Source organism: Aquarana catesbeiana, linkage group LG01 (assembly GCF_042186555.1).
Source record: "Aquarana catesbeiana isolate 2022-GZ linkage group LG01, ASM4218655v1, whole genome shotgun sequence".
In the NCBI taxonomy this organism is placed as follows: Eukaryota; Metazoa; Chordata; class Amphibia; order Anura; family Ranidae; genus Aquarana; species Aquarana catesbeiana.
Genome location: NC_133324.1, coordinates 561,615,932 through 561,641,395, shown reverse-complemented (window position 1 = coordinate 561,641,395; position 25,464 = coordinate 561,615,932). Strand labels below are relative to the sequence as shown.

Sequence of the window (25,464 nt, the reverse complement as noted above, 5' to 3'; positions counted from 1 at the left end):
GTTAAAATAACTCATGCAGCATTTAAAGGGGTTGTAAACCCTCAAGGTTTTTCACCTTAATGCTATGCATTGAGGTGAAAAACCTTCTGTAGTGCAGCAGCCCCCAAAAGCCCCCCTTTTACTTACCTGAACCTGATCTTTTTTTAGCGACGAGAATGAGCCCACCAGCTCCAGCCACTGTCTCGGGTCCTCATTGGATAGATTGATAGCCGCAGCAGCCATTGGCTCCCACTGCTGTCAATCAAATCCAGTGACATGGGGGGCGGAACGAGTCCTGCTGTCTGTGTCAATGGACGCAGCAGCAGGACTCGGCAGCACGCCCGCACGAGTGCCCCGTTGGAATGCGGGTCTCTGAGGAGGCACTCTATGGGGAAAGGAGCCAGGAGCACCGCTGGGGGACCCCAGAAGAGGAGGATCTGGCCACTCTGTGCTAAACCCTTGCACAGAGGAGGTAAGTATACCATGTTTGTTATTTAAAAAAAAAAAAAAAACCTTTACAACCCCTTTAATTCCAGAACAAGCAATTCACAAAAAAAAAAAATTGTATTGTGCTTTCCACCTGGCTTTTGGGTGAGACCTAACATCAAAGATTAAAAAAAATAGTGTGAGGTCCCCCCCCCCGAACTATACCAGGCCACATGTCCTCAACCCTGGCCCAGTAAGGCTGGGGGTGGGAGGGTGCCTTATCCGAATCTGTAAGCCTCCTTTAACAAGGGGCCCCTAGATCCCAGCCTTCCCATGTGAATAAGTGGGGGAACATAGAACCCCTACTCATTCAAGTAAATGACAAATGCCAATAAAAAGTGTACATTTTTGCAGTAAATACGGCACAAACCAATAGTTAATTGAGATTTTCCATATCACATGCGATATTGTTTGGTAAAATGTGTCACCTAATATCGCATGCAATATCCTTTAGTGAATTGAGCCCAGGGTCTCTTTAAAAAAAAAAAAAAAAACAGGGGGCCCCCTCCCCTAAAATACCAGCTTGGCATACAAGTCAGTATCCTTACTCCCTTTGGCATCAGGGGAAGGTGATCTGAGATGGTCACCAATGCCATTACCATGTGCAGTGTACACAATTGCAGGGCAGTTGTGGCCTAGCCCTATTCCCTTGAATGGGTTTCGTTTGGTGGTGATATAGCCACCAAATGTGATGGTGGGGTGAATTTTTGTGATGGCTCTCTTTGCTGTTCTATACTGAAAATTCTGCTGTGGGATCTCCCCTTTCCTGCACATTCCCCACCGTCTGCAGGGTTTCTGGTTCGGGAACTATCGGGAGTATTCTCACCAAGCTTTGAACATTTCACGGAGCACTGTTCAATCCATCATCCAAAAATGGAAACAGTATGGCACAACTGCAAATCTACCAAGACATGGCCATCCACTTAAAATGACAGGCCAGGCAAGAAGAGCATTATTTAGAGAAGAGAAGCAGCCAAAAGGCCCATGTTGACTCTGGAGGAGCTGCAGAGATCTACAGCTCAGGTGGGAGAATCTGTCCATAGGACAACTATTAGTCGTGCACTCCACAAATCTGGCCTTTATAGAAGAGTGGCAAGAAGAAAGTCATTGTAGAAAGAAAGCCATAAGAAGTCCCGTTTGCAGTTTGTGAGAAGCCATGTGGGGGACACAGCAAACATGTGGAAGAAGGTACTCTGGTCAGATAAGACCAAAATTTAACTTTTTAGCCTAAAAGCAAAACGCTATGTGTGAAAATTAACACTGCACACTGTACCCTGAACACATCATTCCCACCATGAAACATGGTGGTGGCAGCATCATGTTGTGGGGATACTTTTCTTCAGCAGGGACAGGGAAGCTGGTCAGAGTTGATGGGAAGATGGATGGAGCCAAATACAGGGCATGTCGCCTCCCTCAGCGGTTACCGGGAGGCGGTACGGGGGCTTCTATCTCATTATGCCTTTGCCTTACAGGTTTTTTTTTTTTTTTTTTTGCGGGTATACAACCACATTAATACCCAGGAAAGAGTACATATCCATAACTTTGCAGATACAACATCTATCTTCAATTGTTCAATTGTAAAGTATTATCAACCATGGCAGATACAGTGGGGACGGAGAGTATTCAGACCCCCTTAAATTTTTCACTCTTTGTTTTTTTTTTTCCCCATAAAAGTTTTTATTGTGAACAAAGTGTTGTTACACAGTTTTTACATACAGTAGGTATTTAGACAACATAAGCCTTATTAACATGACTTATCTCGCTGAAGCACAGCGAGTCAGATATGTGTTTATCAGAAAATTAAACAGAAATATAAAGGAGCTAAACAGCCTCGAACTCGAGGATTACCTCATCATCTGAGATCTGTAACTGTCTAATACAGGAATGTCACTTTGATTATGGTTTCAAAATTAAGGGGCTAGTTAGAGAAGTGACAGTATGTATTTAGATATAAGTCCATTTGTTTATTCCTGAGCACGTGTGGAAGTATTGAGTTTGTAAGGTGGGGTATATCTGTATGAGGGGTTAGTCTCGTCAATTTTTAAGATGTGAGGAGTAAATGGCAAATTATACACATGAGTTAGGGTAGTCATGGGGATAGATAAATGGTTATCGTCGTCTGATCGGTTGGGGTAGAAATGTGGAAAGGGGAAAAGACATAGAAGTGAGTGGGATTAAGGGATGGAGTGGAAGACAGACATGGGGAAGGGAAGGAGGGATCTGGGGTATCCCCTCCCCGGTCTCTACCGAGCTTCAAGTGTATGAAGGTTTTCGTGGGAAGATCCCTGTCTGAAGGGGTTTCCCCCCGGGATCCGCATTAGGGCGGGAATGGGCGAATCAGCGGGTTTTGTTGAGAAAGTATGTTTCTCAAAGGAGTTATTTGGATTATTTTAGTCAGTCATTGTAGGAGGATTCGGGACGGTTTGGCCCCATGATGGAGGTATATCTCTCTGTGGTGCAGAAGTGGGTGCAACAGGCCCATGCTTGGGAGTATTTTGATGGTGAGTCTTTTGCAATGTGGATTAGTTCCTCCATTTCAGCCACTTTGCTCACACGGGAGAACCATTCAGACATAGCTGGAGTATGGGGGGATCTCCAGTGGGCTGAGATGCATAATTTGGCTGCGTTGATCATATGTACCCCAGAGATTTTCTGTATGTGTGGGCTGAAGTGGAGGAATGGTGGAGAATAAGCCTAGCTGGAGTATAGTCCAGAGGGTATGTGGTTACTTGAGAGGTAATGTCATGTACCTGTTTCCAGAAAGTCTGAAGAAGTGGGCAGGACCACCAGATGTGTAAAAATGTACCTATTTAATTGGAGCATCTCCAACATTTGTTTGACGTCTCAGGATTAAATTTATTTAGTAATTCCGGTGTACGGTACCACCGGGATAGGGTTTTGTAGTTATTCTCTTGTGTCGTGACATTGAGGGAACCTTTGTGTGCTATTGTGAAAATTCGTTCCCAGTTCTCTTCCGTTAGGTCTATTTGAAGTTCCCTTTCCCAAACCTGGCAAGCTTTGGTGTCTTTAGGGGAAGTCAAGGCATAAAGCATAGAGTGGGTGTTTGCAATCAAGTGTTGTTGCGGTGTGGTTTGGGAGCATAAGTTTTCAAATGGGGTTAAATCTCTGGATAGAGATGTGTTTCGGTTTATTGTTGTGAGAAAATGACGAATCTGGAAGTAATTCCATAGCGGGAGGGATTCGCCCCCTGCATTTGTTGGAAGTGAAGTACGGTTTAGAAATTTGCCATCCTTAAAGAAGTGTTGGACTGACATGTCTTTGTGTGGCCAAGTATCTTTGAGGAAAATGTTGGACATCCCCGGAACAAAGGCTGGGTTAAGTCGGACAGGTGTAAGGGGCCCTGGATTAGAGGAGATTTTGAATTTCTTACATACCTCCCTGAAGCTACTGAGGGTGGCGTCTATTAGGGGATGTTCTTTTAGGGTTCTGGGAATACGGCAAGGGAGAATCCAGGGGGTGTTTCTAATGGACAAGTGGGAAAAAGAGCCTTCCAGTCTCACCCAATCTTTAACCCCCTCATGTACTGACCAGTCTACAATTCGTCCCAGATGGCAAGCTCGGGAGTAGTTTTGCAAATCTGGTAGACCAATACCCCCTTTAGTTTTGGGTTTCGAGAGTTGGGTGAAGCTTATCCTTGGGCGCTTGTGTTTCCATAGAAACTTCAGTGATTGTTGTTTAATTGTTTGAAAGAAAGCTGCAGGGAGTTTGATGGGGATTGTTTGTAGCAGATATAGGATACGAGGGAGCACATTCATCTTCAGGATGGCCGCACGACCGAACCATGAAAAATGGGGTTTATCCCATCTGCGTAGGTCATCTGAGATTGTGCGAATCAACGGGGTGAAGTAACGGGGTGTATAAGTCCGATAGGTGTGTGGTCAATTGGATTCCCAAATATGTGATGGCGTTCTGTTTCCATACGAAGGGAAAATTATTTTGGCATTGGGAGACTAGATCTTTCGGGAGAGATATGTTGAGGGCATGGGATTTTGAGGAGTTAATCTTTAGGTTGGATATTTGTCGGAATAGGTCAAAATCTCTGAGCAGGTTTGGGATCGAGGTAAGTGGATCGCTTAAAAATAGCAGGATGTCATCGGCGAAGGCCGCTATTTTATACGTATGTCCTGCAATGGGTATGCCTTTAATGTTCTCGTTCGATCGTATGCAACGTAGTAGGGGTTCTAGGGTTAAAATAAAAAAGGATAGGGGATAGTGGGCATCCTTGCCTCGTTCCATTGCGGATGGAGAAGGCGTCTGACAGGTGGCCGTTGACTTTGACTTTTGCTGTTGGTGTGGTGTATAGGGACATAATCAGGTTGAACATTCGGTTCTGTAGACCTAAGTGGCGTAGAACCGCCCCCAGGTAGTCCCAAGCCAGCCTGTCAAATGCCTTCTCAGCATCCAGGGATAGAAAGAAGCCTCTTTGTTTTTGGGAGGTTAGCCAATGGTTTAAGTTAATTGCCTTAATGGTGTTGTCCCTGGCCTCTCTGTCAGGAACAAATCCAACCTGGTCTTTCCCTATTATTGCGGGAAGAAGGGGAAGGAGCTGGTTTGCTAAAATTTTGGCAAATAATTTGAGATCTACATTGAGTAGGGAGATTGGTCTGTAACTGGTGACTGATGTGGCGTCCTTCCCCTCCTTCAGGATGACCATGATATGTGCTTCTAGTAATCTGTGGAAAGGTAATGTTGTTGAGGTTAGGGAGTTGAATGTCTTCAGAAACGGGGCTGAGAGTATATCTACAAATGTCTTGTAATAAGGTGCTGAAAAGCCGCCTGGGCCCGGGCTTTTGCCCGTTTTTAGTTGTTTAATCGCTCTCTTAAGTTCCTCCTCGGATATGGGGTTGTCTAAATCGCGATCATCTTCCCGGGGTATGGGTTTGGGGCTGAACTTTTTGAGGAAGTATGTAATAAGGGCTTTTCTAGAGTTTTGGCCTACAGTTGCTTCGGGTTGCTGGGGTATATTACAAAGTTCTGTGTAGTAGCGTTCAAATTGAGATGCTATGTCTGCTGAATTTGAGCTTGAGTTGCCTAAAGGGTCTTTTATGGTGTGGATGTTAGTGCTAGCTTTCTTAGTTTGGATAGCTCTGGCTAGTAGTCTCCCGCATTTGTTTCCCTGTTCATAAAATAGCTTTTGGTTTAGCATAAATTTGCGCCGGGTTTTGCGGTTGAGGACTTCCAGGAGAAGTTTTCTAGTTTGTGTAAGTTCTAGGTATGTGTCTTGTGTCTGCGATTGCTTGTGAAGTAGTTCTAGTCTCTTTATTTAGTCAGTTCCCGCATAGTTGTCTGTTGTACTTTTTTCCGATTGGCCTTAAGTGTGAAAAATTCCCCTCGGATGACACACTTGTGTGCCTCCCAAAGGGTGAGAGGTGCTGTTTCGGAGTTGTAATTTTCCCTGAAGTAGTTGCCTAGGCTAGTGCGTATGTGATTGGTATCAATTTCTGAAGTGAGGAGAGATGGGTCTAGACGCCATATCTTCGTGGTCAAGTTTCTTTCCGGGAAGGTAAGGGAGAGGGTAATCGGGTGGTGATCTGAAAGGAGTAGGGGTTCAATGGTAGCAGATTTTAAGAAGGGAAGATCTTTTTGGGAGAGAAAGAGGTAGTCTAGCCTGGAGTACCTGTTATGAGGTGCGGAGAAGAAAGAGTAATCTTTTCCATTCGGGTGTAAGGTACGCCATGTGTCGTGTAGAAGGAGTTCCTGTATTTGTATCTTAATTTGTCTCAGTGCTCTGTAAGGCAGGGTGGAGGACCCCGATGAGGAGTCTAGGATGGGCTGTAGTGTCACATTAAAATCGCCCCCAAGGATTGTAATCCCCGATTGAAAGCCTGCGAGGGTAGTTGCGATAGAGCGGAAGAAACTGACCTGGGCAGTATTGGGGCTGTAAATATTTGCTAAAGTGACCGTCCGATTATGGATGACTCCCTTTAGAAATAGATAGCGGCCCTCTGGATCTATGAGGGAATCTGTCAATTGCCAAGGAAGGTTTTTAGAGAGCAAAATCGAGACCCCCTTCGTTTTGGCTAGAGAGTTAGTGGCATGGAAGGATGTAGGGTACATACGGCTTGCGAGTTTAGGGGTGTTATTCGTGCGGAAGTGAGTTTCTTGCAGAAACACCACATCTGCTTTCAATTTACTCATCATGCTGAGGATTTGACTTCGCTTCTCAGGGATATTTAGCCCTTTAACATTTTGAGAGACCACTTTGAGAGTGTTGTGTTGCGGACTAGAATGTAGGGGAGCCATGGTATTTGGGTATTACCCGGTTTATGTATTAGTCACGCGGTGGGGTTGCAGTTTACAAATGGGACCAATGTGGGTAGGTGAAATCTGTGGAGAATTATACGCCCTTAAAAGGTTTTTAGTCATTACAGTAGGGAATGCTACGGTGGAGACCAGGGGGGTGAAACCCAGATATAGAAAGGGGGAGGGGAGAGGGAGGGAGAGAGGGTATAGGAGGGGGGGTTGAGAGAAAGAAGGGAGGAGGTTAGTCAGGTGGGGGTTTTTAGCGAAGAGTAAGATGTACTTACCGGAGGTAGAAGTAGTCCAGCTACCTTACCCTGTCACGGGTTGAAACTTCCGGTGTGGGTCAACTAGGATAGTCACTGTCCTGTTGTGTGGAGGAGTGGAAGGTGTCCGGAGGTAGGTTTGTAAGATGTCCTGTCCGTGGAAGGTCGTCATAGGTCTATTCAACTTGTATGGAGGGAGCCTGCTTTCATAGCAAAGGAAAAAGACGTGGTGAGAGAGTTCTCAGATTGATGTTGTGGTATCATTAACAGTCAACATTATAGACAATTGAAACATTAAACTTTTGACTTTGTACCGAGAGAGTATCTCGCTATGCTAGTAAACTCGGGGAGGTCACCACCCTGACAGCAAGTATAAAGGCACAGGAAGAGTTGTATTACTAAACCATCTATAAACATATCTTAATAATAATAATGATACTAATAACAATAATAATATTGATAGTGAGTCGGACTTAGTGCAGAATGTGACCTTGTACTTGGTAATGGGGATTTATGGGGGCGTGAGGTAGAGCAGCTTTAAGAAGGTTAGCTTGCTATAATTTTGAGGGGTAATTTGGCTACGGGGGGGAATGAGTATGGATTCATTGGTGTTTAGGTGTATGAACTGGTTGAGGTATGGTCCACTCAATGGGAGAAGACAGAACCTCACCTCAAGTAGTTGCGCTTCCCAAGAGTGGTCCATGGCTGTTCATGGTAATAATCATCAATGAGTTAGGTATATAGCGGCTTTTTATGGGTATTCAGTTGTCAGTATAAAGCTCAGCGGTTTTAGCCCTAGAGTTGCTATTTCAAAAGAACCTGTCCACCATTGGGAGGCTTGTCCCACATGGAAATCCCTGGTATGGGTACAGCGAGTAGGGATGCGCGGTTTAAGGAGAGAAATAATTTCCATGCGGGACGAGCCCCCCTTTTTCCAGATACACATAGCAAGTAATTTAGCAAAAGCATAATCAAAAGCATGGAATATAAGTAAGGAAAAAAAAAAAAACCCTAAAAGAAAGAACTCTATATGTAAGTCGGAGCACGGTGGAGTACCGTAAGTTAAGCATCTAGCTTGTACTTGTCTCGGGTGCTCAGTCCATCTCATTGGTGTAGCATCTTTGGTCTGAAGAAGGTAACTGGTTGTGAGGGGGGGGTTAGGGAGGGTAGGGAAGGGGAGGGAAGGGGGGGAGAGGAAAGGAAAGGGAGAAAGGAGACTCAAGTGGTGTTATTAACTGCAGTGGAGGGCTTCTTGTGGATGATGGGGATCTATCCCAGGCTGTCAATCATAGGCTTAATATAGGCTGAGGGTTAAGTAATGGTATTGGTGGGTCACATGGTAGACAGTTATTCGATCAGTTAATGTTCCACTGGTGATGGATTCGGCTGAAATTCTGCTTCTTAGAGGTGTACTTTGGGTTCTGTTGGGGTCTGCGGAGTAGGGTTATCTCTCTGGGGAGGATGTTCTGTTGTTGAGCTGATATGGAGAGAGAAAGCATGGGATCTTCGGAAGTTTCTACACTTGTAGAAATGCAGTAGTGTCCATCTGTGTATGGAGGGGCAGGTCCGAGTCGAGTGTTAAATAGGCCATTGCAGGATGGATTTCAGGCGCCGGTCATTTTGTTGTCCAGTCTTGGTTTGATGGCGCTGGGGCTTGGAGTGGGGTGGCGACCTAGGAAAGACGGCAACTCTGAACATGAGTTGTGCTGTTCTCAAGTATTTGGACGGGAGTCATTAAGACTGATCTGGCCTGGCCCGCCTGTGGGCCAGGGATGCTGTTGGGCTTTGTCGATCTCTATCTCGCTGATCTCTTTGAGGAAGTGGTCTTGGAGAGGATGATCTGCGCCTTCTAATGTGGAATTCATCTCTTACCGGAATAGCTTCCATGGAGTTGGTTCTTTGGAGCTGGGGGGTACGAAAAGCTCTATACCAGTCCGGAAGTTCGATGAATGGTATCTGTAGTGTATTGCAGAACCCCCTGAGATCTTCCGGGACTTTCAGATTGGCAGTGCGTCCAGCATTTGATGCAGATAGGCAAAAGGGAAATTTCCAGCGATATTGGATCCCCTTATGGCGTAATAGGTCGAGCAGCGGGCGCAGGTCTCTTCTGTTTTCCAGGGTTATGGGGGACAGATTTTGAAAAATCTTGATTTCTGCTCCCTGGTACAGCAAGCTGCGGCGCTCCCTGGCTCTTCTCAAGATGTCTTCCTTCAATCTGAAATTTATTAGGCAGCATATCACATCCCTGGGGGGGTCTGAGTCTCTGCCTCTAGGTTTAAGAGCTCTGTGTAGACACTCATATTCGATGGGGGTCTCAGGGGGTCTACCCAGCAAATCGTTGAAGATCTGGATTGTGGCCTGTGTTATATGATTCTGCTCAACGGATTCAGGCATACCTCTTACTCGTATATTATGGCGGCGTCCGCGGTTGTCCAGATCTTCCATGTGTCTGTGTAAGTCTCTAAGCTGACTATTGAACATTTGAGATGAGTGCTGTAGCTGTTGTAAGGCGGCATCATGGCGGGTTGTGGTTGTTTCTAGGTCATCAATCCGCATATGCATCGATTGGATATCTCTCCTGAGATCTGTAAAGGCAGCAGCAAAAGAATCTTTTATGTCTGCTACTACCGATCTGAGATCACTCATGTTAAGTGGTCGGGCGGCAGAGGGGCTCTCCGTGCGCTGAGAGCTTCTCCTGGTAGGGCTGAGGCTGGGGGAGCGTGCTCCGGATTAGGCTGGAGTTGAAGCCGGGGCCTCGCGTGATCGCGGCCGGAATATTTCCGGAATGTTGTGTCCGGAGAGCGAGTCCGTGCCTCTGGGGGATCGGGACCGGGACTGTGATGTTTTGTCCTTCGGTTTTCCCATGTTTGCTGCGTTGAAGGGCTCCTTTAGTCAGCTTGCAGGACCTCCGTGGGACAGAGCGAGGAGTTCAGGCAGCCATTCCCGTTCGGCGCCAAGCCACGCCCCCCCCCCCCACTCTTTGTTATATTGCAGCCATTTGCTAAAATCATTTGAGTTCATTTTTTTCCTCATTAATGTACACACAGCACCCCATATTGACAGAAAAACACAGAATTGTTGACATTTTTGCAGATTTATTAAAAAGAAAAACTGAAATATCACATGGTCCTAAGTATTCAGACCCTTTGCTGTGATACTCATATATGTAACTCAGGTGCTGTCCATTTCTTCTGATCATCCTTGAGATGGTTCTACACCTTCATTTGAGTCCAGCTGTGTTTGATTATACTGATTGGACTTGATTAGGAAAGCCACACACCTGTCTATATAAGACCTTACAGCTCACAGTGCATGTCAGAGCAAATGAGAATCATGAGGTCAAAGGAAGTGCCTGAAGAGCTCAGAGACAGAATTGTGGCAAGGCACAGATCTGGCCAAGGTTACAAAAAATTCTGCTGCACTTAAGGTTCCTAAGAGCACAGTGGCCTCCATAATCCTTAAATGGAAGACGTTTGGGACAGTCAGAACCCTTCCTAGAGCTGGCCGTCCGGCCAAACTGAGCTATCGGGGGAGAAGAGCCTTGGTGAGAGAGGTAAAGAAGAACCCAAAGATCACTGTGGCTGAGCTCCAGAGATGCAGTCGGGAGAAGGGAGAAAGTTTTAGAAAGTCAACCATCACTGCAGCCCTCCACCAGTCGGGGCTTAATGGCAGAGTGGCCCAATGGAAGCCTCTCCTCAGTGCAAGACACATGAAAGCCCGCATGGAGTTTGCTAAAAAAACACCTGAAGGACTCCAAGATGGTGAGAAATAAGATTCTTTGGTCTGATGAGACCAAGATAGAACTTTTTGGCCTTAATTCTAAGCGGTATGTGCGAAGAAAACCAGGCACTGCTCATCACCTGTCCAATACAGTCCCAACAGTGAAGCATGGTGGTGGCAGCATCATGCTGTGGGGGTGTTTTTCAGCTGGAGGGACAGGACGACTGGTTGCAATCGAGGGAAAGATGAATGCGGCCAAGTACAGGGATATCTTGGACGAAAACCTTCTCCGGAGTGCTCAGGACCTCAGACTGGGCCGAAGGTTTACCTTCCAATAAGACAATGACCCTAAGCACACAGCTAAAATAACAAAGGAGTGGCTTCACAACAACTCCGTGACTGTTCTTGAATGGCCCAGCCAGAGCCCTGACTTAAACCCAATTGAGCATCTCTGGAGAGACCTAAAAATGGCTGTCCACCAACTTTTACCATCCAACCTGACAGAACTGGAGAGGATCTGCAAGGAGGAATGGCGGGGGAATGGCAGAGGATCCCCAAATCCAGGTGTGAAAAACTTGTTGCATCTTTTGATTTTGATTTGATTTGAGATTTGTATGTGCGCCAAATGCGCTCCCTTAGAAGCGCGTCTAGGCGCACCAAGACCCTAAAATCAAGTGAGATTTCCAAAAGAACGTTAAAAAAGGAGCCTAGGATGCCCAATAGGAAAGAGGTAGAATAAAAACAGAGAAGAACCGGGGGGGGGGGGGGACTAACCCTCCAGATGGGGGAGGAAAGATGAGTATACAAAATCCATGTTTTTGTATGAATTCTATTCTTCATCAGATTATCCGTAGGCCTGGATAAAGAGGAAGGTTTTTAAACCCTTCCTGAAACTCAGGAGGGAGGGTAAGGACTTTAGAGACGCTGGAAGGGAGTTCCACAGCTCATTGCCCTTTGTAACCAGGCGTCTGTTACCAGTAAATTTTAGTCTGATTGTCGGTTCTGTGAGAAGTTGGCCGATCGGGGTGGTCTTGACGGTACATGGTGAGGGGCCCATTCAGACAAATAAGTTGTGCCCTATACATATAGCACATTGCCTTGAATAGTACTCGCTTGGCGATAGGGAGCCAGTGCAGTTTTTCCAGCACGGGAGAGATGTGGTCTGTTCTGGCACATCCGGAGACCAGGCGAGCAGCTTGATTATGAATTGCTTGCAATTTTTTTTGCCACTTCAATGGAAGTCCAAGAAAAAAGATGTTAGAGCAATCCAACCGGGAATGCACAAGGCCCTGTACAAGAGTTAACCGGTTTTCGTGCGAAAATAGATCTGTAATTTTCCGGAGTCTCTGTATATAAAAGTTGGAGTTTTTGATACAGAGTTTTGCATGAGGTATAAATGATAGGCAGGGATCAAAGATAATACCTAGGTTCCTGACCTATTTTGCCGGCGTTGGGATGGGGCAGAATGAAGTGGGCCAGGCCAAGAGAAAATTGGTGGTTGATTGAGGACCCACCAGCATCACCTCGGGCTTTACTTCATTGAGGCCTAGCTTGTTGTCAGCCATCCATTTTTGTATGTGAAGGAGGCCATTTCTCAGTTGTAGGTGCATATTTTGCCCATTGTCAGCATCAGCCAGGATCTGCGTGTCATCTGCGTAGATCTGGCATGCTAATTTGTGTGTAGCAATAATGTCAGCGAGTGGGCGCACATAGAAGTTGATTAGCAGGGGTGACAATGCTGAGCCCTGCGGGACTCCATAGAGAAGTGGTTCCATTGGTGGGCTGCAAGCGTTCATCTGCACTTTATGGGTCCTATGCAAGAGAAAGGAGTTGATCCAAAAGAGGACAGTGCCACTACATCCAAAAAGGTATTTCATGCGATCTCCCAGGATTTGATGGTCAATAGTGTTAAAGGCTGCGGAGAGGTCGAGTAGCACCAAGGCTGCCGACCCCCCCGCATCCTTTACCCTTAACAGGCGTTTGCCCTACATTTAAACTTCCTTTGTCCAATCATTATTTGTGAGAACCCTTAGACTTATGGGTATTGCAGCAACCTCATCTGAACAAGTTCTTTGGGGCTAAGTCCCAGCGTATCAAGCCAGGGGGCCCATAATCTGTCAAATTTACCTGGCCTCCCCCTGTGTTGGTATATGTATTGTTCCAGGATAAGAGTATTACCCATGTTTTGGATCCAGGCTTTAACAGTCGGAGGAGTGGCAGATTTCCATTCCATAAGAATTGTTTTCCGTGCTTGGAACAAAGCTCTAGAGAAAGTGGTGGTCATCTCCTCTGGGATTGCCCCCTCCGGAACTCCTAGGAGGCAAAACAGCGGATCAAGGGGAACATTTGTTTGTTTGACCTTGTTGAATGTGGCAAGAACCCCACTACAGTATCTATGGAGCTTGGGGCATCGCCAGAGGAGATGCACCAGGTCACCTGGCACTATCTGACATTTACCACAGAGCAGGTCAGGTAGTATGCCCGTTTTATGAAGTTTTACAGGAGTACAGTGTGCTATCAGCAGTATGTATAGTTGGAACACTTTTTGTGACACAGACACAGAACAATTGTTGACAGATCGAAGAGCTTCTTCACACTGATCACCCGTGAAAGGGCCCAAGTCCCCCTCCCACAGAGCCATTGCTTATATGGGATAATCCTCTAAAAATAAATTTAGGAGCATTAGACAGCACTGGGAAATAAAGCCCTTTGTTTCTGAGGCAGTTTGAAGCAGATGGAAAATAGGGGTAGGTGACTGTACCCATTCCACTGCATTACCCTGCTCATTGACAGCATGCTGCAATTGCAGGTAGTAAAACAGCATGCTGGAGGGCAATGCAAACTTATTTTGCAAGTCTGAGTAGGAGAGTAGTTTCCCGTTAAGAAAAATGTGTGAGGTGAGTTATTCCTATTGAACGCCATCTAGGCCCCTGTTGAAGTTTAGCCAGTTCCTCATAAGATTTGTTCTCCCAGATTGGGCTGTAAATTGTGTACCCCTTTACTTGCTGCAACTGTTTAGCCTTATTCCACACCTTTTGAAGAAGCGTATAAGAGGGCATTCGTTTATTGGGTCTTTGGAACAGCTGAGCCTCCAGGCCCTCTGGAATGGATTCTGCCCTCGTACCTATAAGCATGAGTCTAGCTGAGGAGCTGGCAGGATTGGAGGACATAATGCCAATCAAATGCTGCAGTTGTGCAGCCAGATAGTGTAGCCAAGGGTTGGGGAGTGCTAGACCACCCCCCTCCTTGGGATACTGCAGCTGCTCCAATTTGATCCTGGGAGGGCGAGTATTCCAGAGTAGCAGTCTAAATCGAGAATTAACCACTCTGAATTTCTTCAGGGGAATAACTAATGGTGTGTTATGGAGCACATATAGAAACTGGGGCATGAGAATCATCTTGATGAGGTTGGTTTTCCCTGCCAGGGACATTTTAAGTTTGTTCCATATGTTTATCTTATCCCGGAAACGGGTTAGTAAAGGGTAAATGTTTAAGCTGTAATAATCAGTAAGCGTGGGAGATATTTGAATGCCCAAGTATCTAAAGGTGGTTACTATCGGGACAAATCAGGGAAGAGCTGCCCAAGACCCAGGTGCATCATCCAAGAGCATCAACACGGATTTGGACCAATTGATGAGGTCATGAATATTTAATTACAACATAGAATATAGGGTGCAGGAACAGGAGTTTATAATGTACAGATTGTAGTGGTTAGAAATATGTTCTGTAAAGCCCGGTGTATAGAAGGTAGAGCTATGCAATGTACAGTACAGAATACAGAGTGCAGTGACCACAAGTATATAACCTACAAGAGTAAAAAAGGTATGTACTATATTGCTCAACATACAGAGTATGGTCAGGAGTATGTATTGTACACTGTAAATGACATACTCCTGACTGCTGCTGTCTATATGCTGTCGTACACTGCATACTCTTGACAACTACTCCTAAAACTTTGCAATACGTTGTATATTCTCAGTCCCTGCTCTCTTTACACTAGGCTGTATTTTTACATACTCCTGACCACTGCACTCTGTAAACTCACTCCCTGATGAAGATACATAATACCCCTCGTATCGACATGCGTTGGGGAAGGGGACAGGACGGTACGCTATACAAAGATCCTGTTGGGAACGATCAGCACACCACCTCGATATCGGCCGCCGTTACCCGTTCGTTTTTGCTATTATACAGTGGTTCCCTGTAGGTGCCTTTATATTTTGAGTACCCATTGTGGGGTTTTTATTGTGGTTTTAATAAATGCTTAGTACATACTGCACCATGAAGTTCTCTCTGTGTTAATATACCGAGGTTATAAGTGGGACTGCTGTGAGGAACAGAAGCACAAGTGCAATCCATCCAGGATCCTACATATACTACCAAACCCATAGAGGTTCTAAGGCGTATTCTGACCAAGCCTAATAGCAAGGTCACACTCCCTAAGGTGAGGGGCTATCACCTGGGGGGGAGCACTTGTATGAGCACATAGCACTTTACCATTGGTTCACTGAAACGCATGGATGTATTTTGGAATAATTTTGGACTATTAATTTGATTATTGCACAAAGCACTGCAGCACTGAACCGCATGGATGCAGCACTGAATCGCATGGATGCAACACTGAATCGCATGGATGCAACACTGAATCGCATGGATGCAGCACTGAATCGCATGGATGATTTTTTGGAATATTTATCAATTATTGGTTGAACATTGCACAAGCACTTTGGAATATTTATTTATTATTATTCGGACATTGCACAAACATATTGGAGCACTTCATTTATTCATTCATTGGAGTATCGCATATAAGCACATATTAACAACTGATTTTATACTTTAGATGTGTATATATATTTCACATGTTATGAGAGAGCACATTATCACTTTATTTGTAATTTAAGTACTATATTTTACATTTGCCATTTTTGATAGCGCAGCATACTTATATTTGGTTACTCTGTAAACTGTGTCTTACATTATATGCCTGATGAACTCTGTATGCTGTGGTATACTTTGCATACACTGGACTGCTGCATTCCCAGCATACAGCCCTGCCCAAAAGTTTTTTTCAGAATGACACAAATATCAATTTTCACAAAGTCTGCTGCTTCAGTGTTTTGAGATCTTTTTGTCAGATGTTACTACGGTATACTGAAGTATAATTACAAGCATTTCATAAGTGTCAAAGGCTTTTCATTGACAATTACATTACGTTTATGCAAAGAGTCAATAATTGCAGGAGTATTTAAAGTGGTTGTAAACCCTTACAGACCACTTTAACCTACAGGTAAGCCTAGATTAAGGCTTACCTGTAGGTGCAAGAAATATCTCCTTAGCCTACACGGTTAAGGAGATATTTTTCTAAAAAGGGGCACTGATGTCTACGGCACAAGCACGTCGTAGACAACGGCGCAAGCGCACTGAGCATGCCGTTAGTGAAGGCTAACATGCCGTCACTGACGGCTCTCGCGTGCATGCACCTGACTGACATCATCGTGGCCACTCACAGCGCCGGAGCAGCGATACCTGTAAGGAAGATGGACGCTTCGTGGAAGAGGGGACAGCGGTGACATCGCAGGCTCCTGTGTCAGGTAAGTAACACATAATGGGCTACTATGCGATGCATAGTAGCCCATTATGCTTTACCTTTGCAGGGAAACAAAGAAGAAGTAAACCCATTAGGGTTTACTTCCTCTTTAACATACGCAGAATGCAGTGATCAGAACTGTGTAACATACATCTCAGTATACAGAGTGCAGTGGTCAAGAATATGTAATTAATGCACAGCTTACAGAATGCATGGCTCATGAATACATAACAGGCACCACATCATACAGAATCATGCAACATTCAGAAGTAGAATCCAGCAGCAGTTAATATGTAACATACAACAATAACAGGTATGTAACATATAATGCAGCATACAGAGTATGACAGTCAGTATAGTATGTATGGTACAAGGTACGCTACAAAATCAGGACCATTGCACCCTGTATGCCATACATACTCTTGACCACTGAACACTGTTTGCTTTGCTGCCCCTCAGTAAATCTCCCTCCTCTTTCCCAAGCAAAAATCCCAGCTTCCTCAAGCAACAACCCCAAAAGTAATCATCCACTGCTCACCTCTGCTCTTCCCATCCACCCCTAACCTATGTGCCCACTTTCCACAGTTCACTTCTGCACCTCCTCCACAACTCACCTCACATCTGCATCACTTGGTTCCCCCATCAACACAGTCACTGTGCGGAGCCATAGTGTTCTCCCAGCAGGGGGGCAGCGGGAGCCATCTCCGCCAGGAGAACACAGCGATTACTGATCACTGCAATAATAGACGCTAGCAATAATCGCATGCAAAATCTGACAGGCTAGTCGTACCCAAGTTGATCAATCAATCAACTTCGGTATGTTCATCCTGCCCCATACATGGTTGGAATGTCGGCCTGTTCAACAGGGATCAGCCTTAAACTTTATGGCCAGCCTTAAAGTCAATCTCCAGGTAGACATAAGCCCCAATAATTGCAGTCATAAAGTAACAAGGTTTTCTCTCAAATGTTTCAAGTCTAGGAGATTGGACCCTTTTACCTGCTGTAAGACCCCTTTCACACTGAGCCGCCTAGGGCGTCAGCGGTAATGCAGCGCTATTCGGCCGCTAGCGGGGCGGTTTTTAACCCCCTGCTGGCGGACGAAAAGGGGTTAAATCCGCCCGCAAAATGCTGCCGGAGCGGAGTTTTGCTGGCGGTATCGCAGTGCTGCGCCATTGATTTCAATGGGGAGGAGCGGTGGAGGAGCAGTGAGTTCACCGCTCCTTCACCATTCCAAAGAAGCTGCTGGCAGGACTTTTTCTGACGCCCTGCCAGCGCACCGCTCCAGTGTGAAAGCCCTCGTGCTTTCACACTGGAGTGAATAGACTTGCTTTTTTTCAGGCACTATGCAGGCGCTATTTTTAGTGCTGTAGCGCCTGATTAACGCCCACAGTGTGAAAGGGGTCTAAGTCATCAAGGAGCCCGGTCCCCTCAACACCCCCATGGAATTCTTCCTGCTATCAGGCTGACATAACCACAGCAGTGTTAACCAACATTTTGAGTGCATTTAAAAAAATAGGCAGCTTCTGTCTGCTTGTTCTGCCCACTGCCACCCATCTCCTCTACCTAACTACATTGCACACTCTCAACTATACCTGTTCCAATGTTTATCGTCTTGGTGCTGTATGTTGTCCAACAGCCCAGGACACCAACAGTTGTAGAAAGGGCGTCAATTTTCTCTACTTGCTGCCCACATTTGCCTGACCCACTGCATGTGTCCTTCCATTCCCCTGTGCTCTCCACTGTATAAAACCTTTCAGCTCCCAGACTTCAGGACACAACAGTAGGGAAGGGTTAAAATCCTTTACACTTATGAACTGTCTGAAGAACACATATGGCATGCCAGTTGTTTTGAACCGGTTATGCAATACTTTTCAGAAACTTTATGTTCCTGTTAGGATTCAGAAACCTGCACATGTATTATGGCACATGAATTTGTTAATAAAAACACTCCATACCTATTCTGCCTCACAGACTACAGGACACAACAGTAAGGAAGGGTTACAACTTCTGTCAGTTTTTGCCTCTAACACTGGCCATACATTATACAATTTTCTTGTACAATTTTCTGTTAGATTTACTAAAACCATATAATATGAGGTCAAACCTAAAAACACTTCCATATTGTATGCAATCAGGCATGCCCTTGCGCTACACAGTTGAAGGTAAATCTAATGGAAATTGAACAAGAAAATTGTATAATGTATAGCCAGCTTTAGGCTACATTTGCACAGGCGATTTGGCCTGATGCAATAGACAGCAGCTGAAAACTGCTGGTTCTTGCAGCTGTTTTTGTCACCTGTAAGCGGCTAGCTGTGGCTGCTGAGACCGTACACTCTATTGACAGGTTGACGGCAGCTGCAGCTATCCATTGCTGTTTGCACAGCCTGTGATCACACTTTGTGTGTGTCCATTGGTGATCACCACAGATAGTCGTTGGCTGTGCAAATATCCATGGATAGCTGCGGCTGTTGCCGACCTGTCATTTAGTGTATAGGTTCGGTGGCCACAATTAGCTGCTCACAGGTGACAAAAGCAGCTGCAGGAATCAGCAGTTTCCTGCCGCTGTCATTTGCAACAGGCCAAATTGCCTATATGAATGTAGCCTTAGTCCAGCTGGGGAGATTTCCCTTCATGATCTACACTGCAGATCCAACAGGAAGAAAGAGGAAATCACTACAAAATGATATGACTCCTCCATCCCCAATGGCTCACAGAATACAGTGTTCTGTAAATCAACAAGGGGATAACAGGGGAAGATAAACTGGATTGCTTCCCTTTATGAGAGCCACAGTGCCACCAGTACAGCGCTGGCTATAGTATCCACTGTATACAAAAGGAGTGAATTATATAGTATACAGGACTGATCTGAATAGAACATTAAACACACATGACAAGAGGCAACGTTTTTGCCTTATATATAGAAAAGGAAATTTTATATAGACGTAAGTGGCTGGAGTTGCACGTAAACTACTTCCCCTTTGGAGTATTTTTTTTTTTCATTTTTCGCATTTATGTTAAAATCTGATGTTTTGGTTAAAAATTTACTTAAAACCCCCAGAATAATAGATATAGTTTCTGCACACATAGACCCTGTACAAGTGAAGAATAAAAAGACAGCAGTGGCATTTTTTTCTGTTGCAAGATATTTGTGCTCTGTGAAAGGATCTACAACAGTGGTCTCCAAACTGCAGCCTGCGGGCAGCATGTGGCCCTTTGCTTGTCTTTATCCAGCCCTTGATTCACTATTCCTTTCACTGTCAACGAGGTTGAGGCACCCTTCATTTCACTGACACCAGCAGTGGGGCATAATTCCTCCCACTGACATCAACAAGGGGTGCTGTTCCTCCCACTGAAACCAACAATGGGGCACTATTCACAATTTCTTCCCAATGACACTAACGATGGGGCACAATTTTTTTACTCCTACTAACTACCCAGCCTGAGGAATTGTTTACTTCCACTGATGCTGGAGCCCCCCCCAGTAAACTGGCCCTTTGTTTAGAACATTTTGGAGACCCCTAATCTACAATATCTATAGCAAGCTTGTTCCAGGCAGAATGAGGAAATGGCAAAGGTCGAGTATGTGTGGCAGCAGGTTTGTCATAAGTCTGACAAAGTAATCACAAGACTGAATGGACGTTAATACTTGGGTTTGCATGCTGTCCACCAGTATGTTTCAAAGTCTTTGCTTTGTTCTTGCAATTACTTTGTGACTCTCATGTGCAAATTATAAGATGATCTCTCAAAGTCTCTGGTACTGGTAGGGGATGAGAACCATGGACAATGTACCCATCAACTAAGAACAGTTTATGTCTAATGCTTGAGAAAAACTGAGCACTGTTCTATAGTCTATTACCTGAGATTGGTGATCTGCTTTGTTGAATGTCACATAACTGCACTAGTTCTGGGTATGAAAAACAAGCTTGTCTGAACTCAGATGCTGTAACTGCATCAATATCAGCAAATGCAACCACTTCAACATCCTGAGTAATAGGCGCTGCAGGCAAGAGTAAACATGACTGAGTATCCATGCTGAAAATTAGGCTATACACATTCCAGCTAGTCCTATTCTTTTGTGTTGAGCAGTGTAGTTAGGATAGGACCATGGTCGGTCCTGCAAGGTAAACTGTCGACCCCACAGGTAAGTCCTCCATTTTTTTTGTTGCCCAAACACATTAAGGCTTCTCTTTCTACGTTAGAATACATTTGGTTTGCTCTTTTTTTTTTTTTGGTGTCTGTAGTCTAAGAACTGATACTTCCTGTGAAGAAACTACATATACCACAGTCCCTGGGGCTTTCAGTCTAGTGTTCTGCAGGGGAGCACTACATTGTAACTAAATCTGACATAGTCACAAGCAGACAGAGCAATGCGTTTCAAGGCAAGAGATGTGTTTTATCACATTAGCACTTCCACATTTGTGATGCAACACAGAGGAAATGGCGAGGCATGGGTTGGGTTGGACGTTACCCCAAACCATCTAAAAAAAATCTGCACTCAGTGTCGTGGTATTAGAATGTGGCTCCCATTATACCTGAATATAAGATAGGTTTACAAAAAACAAAAATGGTGCGCTCTCTTTAAATCATCATGTGCTTGTGCTTAACTCGATAAATCAACAAATAATGTATAAAATAAATATTAAAATCCATTCACATTAAAGTGCTGAGTACAATGATTAACAAATAAAGTGCTCTTAGGATCACAATAAATTGTGCAAACCTAATCCACAGATTCATAAATATTCATATAAAGTGCAAAAGAGTACAAAATCATCCCTCGGTTACTTTGAAGATTGCCAAGGATTACACCTCTCAGCAATCACCAACAGAGTGCGCTTACCAGACAGTTAACCTCCATAAAAGAGGTTAACACAGCATAGGTTTCTAATGATCCTCCAGCACAGCCATCATTGACAGTTTAGGATTGTCCCAAAACACCTCCTCTATCCACTGTTACAACAACAGGGAAGGCATCAACGGTACTCCAAATAAAAAACACATTACATTATGGCCTAATATCTCACACGGTGTGTTTATTCATTAAATGTGCGCTACTCACAAACATCACAATATGCAGATATGTAATCCAACACCATCCACCCGGCAGCGTGCGTAGTGACCTCACGAACTCCGTCCGACCAGCTTCAGAAGAAGGATGACATGGGTTGCCACAAAACCAGTTGGGCGGAGTTCAGTTTGTAACATATGCATTTGCATTTGAAACAGAACAGGCCCTCATGAGTAATAAATGCAGTGCTACATTAAATATCCAGCAAAACCTGATAATATGCACTATGAAGATCCAGGGTAGAAAATATATTAGCTTCTCTGACTTCCTAATACAGTATATGACCACAAAATATGGCAAGGGGTGACAACGACTATTTGGTTCACCAAGATTAAAAGTATAACTAAAGGCAAATCTTTTTTTTTTTAAGTTTTGGATGGAGTAGAGAGGGTTTTGGACACCTGTCAGTTTTTATTGTTGCCTGTGCCCCAGTTAAAGGAGATTCACTCTCTCTCTTTGTCCTATTTATTATCTTTGAAGTAAAAGACAACCCCAAATTTTGGGTTGTACTCAGAAAAGTAATAGAGGGGAAATCTCCCAATGGGGATACTAGTTCTGGTGACCTGGGGGTCCCCAAGGAATTCCCTTCATTTGCTGGTATTTCCTCTCACTTTCTGTTTCGCTATGGGACAGGAAGTGAAGGGAAATCACCCCAATGGTGAAAAAAATCTGACTAAAAATCAGGTTATTTCCCTCCCTTGCTCTATCCAAAATGAAAAAAGGTTTTGCCTATAGTTCTGCTTTAATACACAATCTGTTTTCTTTAATGCGACCACAACAGAAGATACATATTCAGATGCATCAAAGTTTTCAATCTAATTTTGTAAGTTCTTGGAAAGTTCCCAAGTTGCTGAATGGTGAAACTTTGGACACTGGTAACATAGGGGCAACTGGAGCTGTTATAATAAGACCATCCACTTACTGTAGATTTGGTGCAGCAAAAAGATCCCTGCTTAGTATAGCATTGTAAAATTATTTGTGCATTTCTTTACAATTTGTAATTTAGCTTGCACACAAGTTGACTGAAATTTTACAGTCATTGGCAGGCAGCCAAGCACAGTAATAGGTTTCCAAGAATAACTAGCCAGTTTCAGAGTAGGTGCAGTAAGTGGTTCATTTGCAAAATACTTCACGTAGATTTCCTCAGGTAGTTTAAAGAAAGCAGATCCTGTATCAAGCAGAACTAAAGTACTTCACGTCCCAAAAGTTAGAAAGAAACTTTCGTAAAATGAAGCTTTTTAGATACATAGACTGGGTATGAGATTGCCAAACAGTTTTAATCATCGTTACAATATAGATCGGTTTCTGAAATTGAATGCCGCGTACACACGAGCGGATTTTCCGTCGGAAAAAACTTGAATGGTTTTTCCGACGGAATTCCGCTCAAGCTTGCCTTGCATACACACAAAAAGTTCTTTGAACTTTCGACTGTCAAGAACGCGGTGACGTACAACACTACAACGAGCCGAGAAAATTAAGTTCAATGCTTCCGAGCATGCGTCGAATTGTTTCAGAGTATGCGTAGGAATTTTGCGCATCCGAATTTGTACAGACAATCGCATTTTCGGATAGGAACTTTTTCAGACTGAAAAATTGAGAACCTCCTCTCAATCTTTTGCTGGCGGGAATTCCGTCAGCAAAGTCCGATGGAGCATACACACGGTCGCATTTTCCGACCAAAAGCTCTCATCGGTCTTTTGCTGGCCGATTTTCTGATCATGTGTACGCGGCAGAATTTTAAGGAATATATGATCAGCTGAATTTTGTGAGAAAGTAATATATCAGATCTACTTTCCTATTATTTATGTGAACTGCATCTGTATAAATATATGTGATTGCTGCTGCATTAGTCATATTCCATGTAAAGTATTTGTGATTTAGCAGTAGGACTCACGTGCTACATAGCATATTTTTTTTAGTACATATTTTTTTTCAGCTATGGACAATTACGGTTAATTAGGAGCGCCTCCCATGTGGCATCAGAGAGTGCAGGGTATATATCGTACAGGACTCTAGGAATGGGTCGTAGATGGGAGATATTTGTCCCAGTTCTTTGGATTTGGTCCCTGTAAGAGGGATGATAAGTGAAATGCTTGGAATACTCGGATTCTCATCCATGCAGGGCGAGAGGCTCCGGTTAGAGAACAAAAATCAGCATTGGCAAGTCCTGATATCTGACCTATCTGACCTGATTCAGAGGCCCTGGGAGATTTTTTGGGTGGGAAAGAGCCTCCAACCATGACCAAGGGTATCTTAGGTCTTTGAGGGTTAACCCACCTGAAGGAGAGAGCAGAAAAGGAGGGCAAGCAGGTAGCAGGTGTCTGTGAGGTGTAGCGTAGAGCAGGACACAGCTGTGTGAGGGCTGTGTGCTGTCTGTAACTGAGCCATAGCTGAACTGTGGAGACCTCTTCTTTAAGACCCCTGAAACAGGTGGGGACTTTAAACCCTGTATGGGACAAGGTTTAGGCTGGTGGTGAGCCAAGTCTTTACTTTTTGAGCCACAAGTGTGTGAACTATTTGTTTTGTTTATGCTGAATGAAGTTTGTTTGTTTTGACTATTTTTAGGAAATATTAACTATTAGAGAGATATATATATATATATATATATATATATATATATATTTATTTATATTACACATATACACACACACAGTATATAGTGAAAGTAAATAATCGGCTACGATAAAGGCCCTGAAGGGTTGATATACATTAGGGGATTATTTTTATACTACCTGTATTGCCTTTATATGAATACTGTACATTATGGAATTCATGACTGTGTGCAGGACTGTTAATACAGGCTCATTAACCACTTCATTACAGGGCACTTTCCCCACTTCCTGTCCAAGCCAATTTTCAGCTTTCAGTGCTGTCGCTTTTTAAATGACAATTGCACGGTCATGCAACACTGTACCCAAACAAAAATTTTATCATTTTGTTCCCACAAATAGAGCTTTCTTTTGGTGGTATTTGATCACCACTGGGGTTTTTATCTTTTGCTAAATAAAAAAAAAGACCGAAAATTTGGAAAGAATGTTTTTTCTTTGTTTCTGTTATAAAATTTTGTAAATAAGCAAGTTTTCTCCTTCACTGATGGGCACTGATGAGGCTGCACTGACAGGCACTGATAAGGTGGCACTGATGATGGGCACTAATAGACACTGATAGGTGGCACTGATATGTGGCACTGAAAGGCTGCACTGATGGACACTGATAGGCATCACTGATGGGGAGGCACTGGCAGGCATTACTGATGGGCACTGATTGGCATCACTGGTGGTCATGGGTGGGCATACCTGGTGGTCATGGGTGGGCATCATTGGTGGTCCTGGGTGGGCATCGCACTGATAATCAGTGCAGACCCCCCCATCAGGAGAGCAGCCGATCGGCTGACACACACAAATCCCCGTGCTGATGCTCATGCACGCGACCGCGCATGGCCGGCGGCGATCGCGCCCACGGGCCACGTGCAACGGGCGAAAAAGGGAAGGACATACTCATATGGGATTTCTCCCAGGAGAGCCATTGTGCCACAGTATATCTAGTATATCTGCATGAGCCGGTCGGGAACCAGTTAATAAAAAAGTGAGCAGCTGTAGTTTTTGTAGCTGCCAACTTTTATTTATCAGAAATATGACTGGAGCTCCTCTTTAACCTTATCCACTAAGTATGTCTGAGTGTATAATTTTTTTATATATTTTATTACATTATTCTTAAGTGATAAATGAGTCAAACGGCAGGCCTTTTTCGGTCATGCCCCTTTGACAGAAGTCAGCTGAAAGGTCGACTTCTGTCAGAACTGGTGCAGTACACATGGATCGAATGTCAGCCGGTTTCTATTGAAATGCACGATGCCGACTGACTTTCTGCCCATGTGTACTAGGCTTAACAGTTTAGATGGAAGGTGCTGGTGAAATTTTGTAGTGTATAAAAACAATTGCTGGAAGGTTGTAATGGAGCACAATGGAAACTTGTGGCTTTGTGTAATTAAAAGGCAGGCTTGATTCATCCACTGGCTTGCATACAATTTTGGGACAATTTTTAATCATTTTGCCAAGGCACCCCTAAAGCAAACTGAAGGCACCCTGGTTAAA

The 25,464-nt window shown here is 44.3% G+C and overlaps 1 protein-coding gene across 7 annotated transcripts in view; it reads right to left on the bottom strand.

Annotated features, from left to right (window-relative positions):
• JSRP1 (junctional sarcoplasmic reticulum protein 1) overlaps nucleotides 1-25,464 on the bottom strand; it is a 266,512-nt gene that overhangs the window by 176,931 nt on the left and 64,117 nt on the right. For 2 of the 7 annotated variants that reach the window (XM_073596386.1, XM_073596432.1), the window contains exon 2: nucleotides 7,014-7,195. The exons of 2 other annotated variants lie outside the window; for them this stretch is intronic. The gene's annotated coding sequence lies outside the window, so the exon portion shown is untranslated. Of the gene's footprint in view, nucleotides 1-7,013; nucleotides 7,196-21,361; nucleotides 21,484-25,464 lie in introns of those variants that run through there. 3 more of the 7 variants (XM_073596404.1, XM_073596413.1, XM_073596422.1) reach the window with 3 other exon arrangements.